Here is an 8359-nt window from a genome sequence, read left to right on the forward strand (position 1 = left end):
TTTATACAAAAAAATAAAAAATAATACTCGATACTTTCCAAACCATCCACATAAGTATACATATTACAAACTCACATACACACACACATATATCAAACACGTATATATATATATACCTGTTCTTAAAAAAGAAAGGTCTCTAACCGTATCAACAAGTAGCTTTTATAACTATATTAGCTAAACACATACACACATATCTAACAACGTGACACTTAACACAACATAACACACCTACTTAAATCTAACACAAACACACACACATATATATATATATATATATATATATATATTAAGAAATACAAGGGCGCATGTGTCACGTTCGTATAAAACGTTTCGCGGTAAAGAAGATTCTAGTACCGGTAAAGAAATACTTGTGCGAAACAATTCGAATACAAATTGATCGATTGTGATTGGTCGGAAACTGAATATGATTTCCACCATACGATCAATTTCCCGCGAAATCTCATTATTTCAAAATAAACAAAGGAATTGACGTTTTATATCCATATCTATATCTATATCAATCTCACACAACACACATCACACAAATACACACTAACAAACATACATATAGACACACACATACACATTCTTCCAATCTAATTCTTTCTCTCTCTCTCTCTCTCTCTCTTTATCTTTTTCTTTTCAATCTGATTCTTTCTCTTTCACACACACATGCATATACATTTATATATATATATATATATAGAAAGAAAGGTTGAGTAATTTCGTTCTAACGTTTACTCACCTTTGTTCCAAATCGATTCCTCGTTGCGAGCCGTTCCTCTAGACAGCGTGTTTCAATGAAATGAAAAGAGATAGATACAATGTAGCGTGTGTGTGTGTGTGTGTGTGTGACTAAAGATAATTTGATTCTTCCTTCTTCTCTTTCTCTTTTTTCTTCCCTCTTTCTTTCTCTTTCTCTCTCTCTTTCTATCTTTATCTTCTGTTCTTTCTTCTTCTTCTTCTTCTTCTTCTTCTTCTCTCACTTTTTAATGCGAAAAATCATTTCTAATATTATTCAATTATTACCGATTAATTTCCGCCTTATATTTTTTTTCTATTTTATTAATTTTTTTTTTTTTCTAAACAATGAGAATCAAAGTTCTCAAAGGGGGGAAAAAGCTTTGGATTTTTTTTAGAACTTTTCCCGTTCTATTTTTATGAAATATTAATTAATACGATGGATAAAAATAAAAACGTGGGGTAGACTGGGTTGGTGGGTGGGAGGGTGGGTTTTGGAGGGGGGTTAAATAAAAATGACTTTTCTACGAACGCGTGTTGTACATACTACTACCATCGTCAACAGACCGGTCTGAACTGGTCGGCTTAAAGAAGAAGCGTTGGTCGCCGGGCGCGACTTCCCTTGGGAAACATTCTCTCTCTCTCTCTCTCTCTCTCTCTCTCTCTTTCTCTCTCTCTCTCTTTCTCTCTCTCTCCTTTTCTTTTTTTCTCTCTCTCTCTCTTACACGCTTACATTCTCTCGTTCTCTCACTCAATTCTTTCTCTTCATCTCACTATTACTCTCTCTTTCTTTCTCTCTCTCTCTCTCTCTCTCTCTCTCTCTCATTCTTTCTTTTTCTTTTTCTACCTTTCTTACACTATTTCGCATACTATCTTTCTCTCTCTCTCTCTTACATGCTTACATTCTCTCGTTCTCTCAGTCAATTCTTTCTCTTCATCTCACTATTACTCTCTCTCTCTCTCTCTCTCTCTCTTTCTTTCATTCTCTCTCATATTCTCTTTTTCTCTCTTTCTTTTTCTTTTTCTACCTTTCTTATACTATTTCGCATACTATCCTTCTCTCTCATTCTCTCATTTTCTCTCTCTTCTTTTCTCTTTTACTTTTTCTATTTCTTTCTACGTTTCTTACACTATTTCGCATACTATCTCTCTCTCTCTTTCTTTCTCTCTTTCTTTTTCTATTTCTATCTTTCTTACATTATTTCGCATACTATTTCCCTCTCTCTCTCTCTCTCTCTCTCTCTCTCTCTCTCTCTCTCTCATACTCACTCTTTCTCTGTTTCTTTTTCTTTTTCTATCTTTCTTACACTATTTCGCATACTATCTTTCCCTCTTTTTCTCTTCTTCTTCTTCTTCTTATTTTTCTTCTCATCTTTCTGTGTAACTTCCGTCAGGATTGGCACTCGTAAAAGAAAATTACTCGTAAAGAAAAAATATAAAAAGAAATAATATACGTATATATATGTATGTGTATATATATATATATATATGTATATGTATTCGATTAATTGACAAGAATTTTAATTAATAATACAAAGTATCTCGTTGTTTGTGCTAGCTCATTAAATTATTTGAAATTAATTATTAATTTATATAGTTTTTCTTTTTGGTTTTTTGGTTTTTTTTTTTTTTTTTTAAGAAGGAATGCGCGATAAATACACAAACAAAAATTGCTTTTCTATTCTTGTTAGATATTTACGCGTGTGTGTGTGTATGCCAGTGTATATGTGTGTGAGTGTGTGTCATGTGCGTCGCATATGTATAGAATGTAGCCATTGAAAAGGGCATTGAAATTCTAAACTCCTTTTATCTGATTGGTTAGATCGTCCCAGTCACTTTGGAATGTGAACATATATTTTCATGCCTTTTTTTTTTTTTTTTTTTTTTTTTTTTTTTTTTTTTTTTTTTTTTTTTTTTTTTTTTTCCCAACCTACCCTGATCACCGACCGATTTTACAAAAATATTATTTATCTTGTTACAATATATATAGATATTAAAAAGAAATTAATACAAATTCGAATATAAATTTATTGAATTTATTTTGTCGTTGTGTGTTAATATTAATATTATAATAATTGTTGTTGTTTCGTTTGAGATTTTTTTTTATTTTTATGTTTTAAATATTTCCGATGATTCTTACGGATATTATTAAATGTTTTTTTTTTAAGTTAGTAGATATGTGTTATTATTTTTTTACACGGAATATTTTTCTTTTCAACACACGCGTAAATAATAAATACATCGTATTCAATCATGCGTCTCGAAATATTCTTTACGAGTGAAAATGCGATCGTGAAATTGCCATAAACGAAGAATTCACGAGTAGTATTACCACGCGTTCACATACATATACATATATGTGTATATGTATATATAAATACGTATATTATTCTGTAACTGTTGATGATAAGTATGCGAAGTGCCAAGAAATAATTTGTTTTTTGTTCTCTCTCTCTCTCTCTCTCTCTCTCTCTCTCTTTCTTTCGCATAGTATTTAAACCGATTTATATATATAATTTTTTTTCTCTTTCTTTCGCAGTATTTATAACCGATTTATAATATACGTATCGTACTTTCGCGAATCGTTTAAATTAATTTGTTTTTCTATACTTACAGGAAGCAAATAAAAATCAAAGTTTTTAATACGTATAATTTGTGAATGTATCGGAATATAATTAGGATAAATTCTTAAAAAGAAATATTATTAGAAAATATTTTTAATATCATTTTCTTTTCGTTTATATAACAAATACTTTTTTTTAATTATCAATCGTATAATTTTTGAAATACCAGTTATGAGAGAAAAATCTTTAAAAATTAAATAAACAATTATTCTTTTTTTTTACTTGTATTCATGTACGTATTTGTATGATACTATAATGCAATGTACTTATATTTAAAATTGTTTAAACATATATACATTTGTTTAAACACACCTGCTGATATATACTTTGAATAGAAAATAATTTTCATATGTTTTTCTATTTTATATGATTTTAAATGAATGCTTTCAACTTGATATCGTTATCATGTGTTGAAATATAAACTAAAAATGTTTCGATATTTTACAATGTTTTTTAAGTATATTTTCTGTATTTTTCTTTATTAATAATCTTTAAATATAATTAATAATTTAATTTAATTAATAATATTTAATATAATTATATAATAATTTAATTGAATTAATAATTACATTAAAATTCAAATCTTTCCAGAAGCAATTACCTGGTCAATTTTATTTTTTCTCAATATAATATTTACAATATTTAATATTCTATTCATTGCAAATAAAATCCAATTCAAATACCGTTTACCATAAATTATTATATATTGTAATTCATTTCTTTCATTTATTTAACAATAAGTAATATCATATTCGTATTTTATTCTCATCATTCTTTCACATTCCTGGTATTCAATAATAATATTCGATTTACTTTTTGAAAAGAATTCTAATCGTAAACATTCTTTCAACTGTTATTGACGTGCAATGCAACAACGATACAAAAAAAACTTACTTATAGCTTTTGTTTTTTTTTTTTTTTTATTTATTTGCATAATAGTTTTTTATCTGTGTTTTATGGATAAGGAAAATCATCGTTGCGGTCGTCATTAAAAATTTCAACTAAATTCATTTTCATTTGCAAACACTTGTATATACAATAATTCCTCAACGATTTTTAATTATCACAAAGATATTAATATTGTATTTATTTATTTATTTATATTTCATCTAAACGTTATTACGCAGCTAATCGTATTTTATCGTTGAATTAATGAAACAAAAACTAACAAAAATCGCGAAATAAAATCAGTGTTGTTAGCCATGTTTAAAAAATTTGTTTTTTCCGAACAAAAAGACTAATTTATTATTTTTTATTTCGATTTTAAATGTATACTCATCGTCATATTAAAAATAAGAAACCAATATTCGTGGATTTATCATTTAAAATAAAAGATAACACTTGATTTTTTTTTTATCTTAATTACTTACTTAATAATTTCGTATGATTTTTAAATGATAACAACGATTCTAATCGTTATTATTTTGTTTTCTATTTTCAAAAGATTATTTCAATAGTATGAAAAGTGGAAACAATGTTTTTTAAATTAACTACGTGTAACGTTGTAAAAAAGTTGTAAAATTAATTGTAAAATCAATGTTTGTTCGATTTAATTAAAATAAATTTTAATATAGGAGACCAATATTCCGCGTATTCATCATTTAAAAAATAAAAGATAACTTCATTTTTATATATTAATTACTTATTTAGTAATTTCATATGATTTTTAAATGATAACAATGTTTTTTAAATTAACTTTACGTGATAAAACAGTTGTAAAATTAATTATAAAATCAGAGTGTTCGTTCGATTTAATTAAAATAAAATTTAATATAGGAGACCAAAATATTCGTGTATTCATTATTTAAAGTAAAAGCTAACTTAATTTTCTTATATTTATAATTTTAATTAATTTAATTTTATTTAATATTAATATATATTATATTAATTATAAAATTCAATCTTTCTTTAATTTTATTAAAGTAAAATTGAATGGCATAGTAGAGTCGGTGCATGATCGCGATAAGAAACTTTAATGATTGTTGCATCGTTTTAAATAATATTAAAAAATCGTGAATTATAGAAAAACGTTCGTAAAATTAATTTCAATCCCATCGCTTTTCGTGAATTATTTTTACAATTTATATATTAAATTTATTGCAAGCAATACAGTGAATTGTATTAAAGTTTGTTCGTATAAAGTAATTATTGTTTTATTTTAAAACAATTGTACAGAAGACTGTTCGTGTATTAAAATCAGTGCATCAATGAAGAAATGAAAAATAAAATTGACCGAGTTTCAGGATTAAAATAATGCATGAAACTTTTGTATTTGTATTGACTACATGCAAAGCAATCATTAACACTACATTTACGAATATTTTGTTAATGCAATTAATTAATAAACTATTTTTTTTATAATTAGTATTTCATTCGCGGTAAGTATTGATAAAAAATCGAATAAATTATACCAGAAAAGTATATAACAAATGTTTTACATGTATTGTTTCGTATTTAGTTTATTTAATTCTGATTTATATTTTGACATATAATTTTAATTATATTATAAATAAATGAGCAAGAAGACACAAACCCATTCGCAACGGATAAATTCTAGCAGTTAAATGGTAGCTCAAAGCTCAATTCTTTTATTGAAACAACCAACTTAATTAAACAACAAGTCGTCCATGATTTTGTTTAATTTTAAAAAATTTTTTCAATATCTTAGAAACTTGTTGAAAGTCATAAATGACTTTGTAAATTTCATAACTCGCTTAGATCAATAAGAAAACTTTTGTATATGTTAATCAATTTTTAAATTAGAATTTTTAGCTTTTAATATACTAATCTATCATTTCTCACTTTTATACTTTCTGCGTTCTCATCAATGCGTGTACTCAGATGTTACTCGTATGGGTGAGAAACGATTAGTATGAGTTTAGTTTTCATTTTAACAGATATACTTTGCATCTGTATGTGTATGATTTGTATATAATGATAGTTGTAGTAAATTAATTGTGTGTGTGTAATAATTGATAAATTATTATAATGTAAAATATATAATATGAATTAAAAAATTAACTCACATCATTTTTTTAATTTCTAATCATACACACGTAACTATTTTGAATTTTTATTTCAACATTCATAGAAACTAATTAAATTTATAATGTTTTTTAAATTTTTTTATATTTTTTTACAGGTACTAAAAAGTTATCCAATATTGTTGATATTTAACTTTTATATTACTTTAACAAAAACAAAATTTAAACTGTACGCAATCATTACATCCTAACGTCGTATTTTTTCGTTCATTGTAAATTAAAATCTACGGGTGAGACCCTTGAAATGAAGCTAAGGGTAGTCCCTTTGAAAGGGGCTTTTGGGTGAATTAATTTTAATAAATTTTGCAATCGCAATTGAAGCTCTGAAAATCAAAATTTATAGTTAAAGCAAGTTGTAGCATACTTCTGTTTATATATTAAATATTAAAAATAAAAAATATACTAAATATAAATATTATAAATAAATAGAAATATACTAATCATTTAAAAAATTCAATTATTTAAACTACGTATCCCCAAAATTTTGGAATCGTGCTACTATTTTTATAAACGCTTTAATTATTAATAAAAAAATTATTCAAATGATGTTACCACAAACTTATAAACTATATGAAAAATAATATAAAATGCAAACGAACAAATATCACGTTGAATTCTATCTTTCAAAAAATACATTTCATCGCGATAAGTTTTATTTTTACAGAAGTATACTAATTGCGTTAATACCTATAAAAAAGAATATATATATATATATAGCATTAAATGTAAAACTAAACAAGGTACAATATTTATAAATAATCATTTAAACAATTAATTAAAATCGATTAAACGTGTCTTGAATTATTTATGTTAATTTAATATACCATAAGAAATAAAATGAATTTAAATTAATAAAATTTAAACTAAAATTGTAACGTGTAATTAAATAATTCATTCAATCAATCATTTCATTCATATGCTTACGTTGTACCATATATATTCTATAGACACCATAAGCAATATTGGTTACCAGATTTCACCATGGGGTGGTTGCTGCGTCGGAGATCTATTTAGATATTAATATATTCCTAAAATTAAAGAAAAGAAAGAAAGAAATACTTGAATGTAAGTATGTAGCTGTATCTTCTACCATTAATTAGTATGATTTCAATGGTGAACGTTTTTCTAAAACGATGGAAAGAATGGGATGATGGCAAACGTCTTTCTGAAACCATAAAAAGAATGAAATTATGGTAAAAAAATTTCTGAAACCATAGAAAAGTATGTGATCTTGTAATCTCGGTTATAGATCTTCTAATTTCAATGCATACACATTATCGAATATGACTGCATAAATCTGTAAATCAAATGAAATTTAATTAGATATCAAAAATTCTGTAATAAAATATTATTTAATTACTTAGTATTAAATGTTTAAACGGAGAGTGAAATCGTTTCGTCTAATTTGTATCGTATTTAAAATCAAAATAAGATGTGTAGTATATTTGAGTCACCTCTCCCCTCCTAATAAACTTAGCTAATTGTTTGGAAATGTTTTTCTATGTATACTTGATAAAAGACTTTCTCGAAATTCGTTGAAGAATATAAACATAGCATATTTTTCTTTTTCTTCATATACATTCAATTGCATGGATCGTTACTACACATAAAAATAAAAAGTAAATACGCATGTTATAAAATAAACTCCTATAAAAATAAAAAACATAGTATGAGAATGTATTGACTGTTAATTTTTTGTTGATGTATTGTTTTATATTTTTAAAAATAAACTTTTATTTATTTCTATAAATCTTTATATTGACTCTTTGATTGATATTTAGAATATAATTATCAAATGTAATCTGGAATTTTTTATAAGCATAATAGAAACGTATATATGCACATTAAAATATATATATTAAATGTATTAGATTGCTAGGAAATTTAGATAATCAATAAGTATATTTATATATATTTATTGATTATTTGATTAAAATTATTAAGAAT

General features: G+C 25.1%; 1 long non-coding RNA gene across 2 annotated transcripts in view; it reads right to left on the reverse strand.

The window, feature by feature from the left end:
• Window positions 1-7136: 7136 nt before the first annotated feature.
• LOC106792675 overlaps window positions 7137-8359 on the reverse strand; it is a 1960-nt gene continuing 737 nt past the window's right edge. The window contains exon 3 of one of the 2 annotated variants that reach the window (XR_001382333.1): window positions 7137-7577. This is a non-coding gene — a long non-coding RNA (uncharacterized LOC106792675). Of the gene's footprint in view, window positions 7710-8359 lie in introns of both variants that reach the window. The other variant, XR_001382332.1, reaches the window with a different exon arrangement.

The sequence above is a fragment of the Polistes canadensis genome, unplaced genomic scaffold, assembly GCF_001313835.1.
Source record: "Polistes canadensis isolate GaletaPanama2010 unplaced genomic scaffold, ASM131383v1 scaffold_550, whole genome shotgun sequence".
Classification (NCBI taxonomy): Eukaryota; Metazoa; Arthropoda; class Insecta; order Hymenoptera; family Vespidae; genus Polistes; species Polistes canadensis.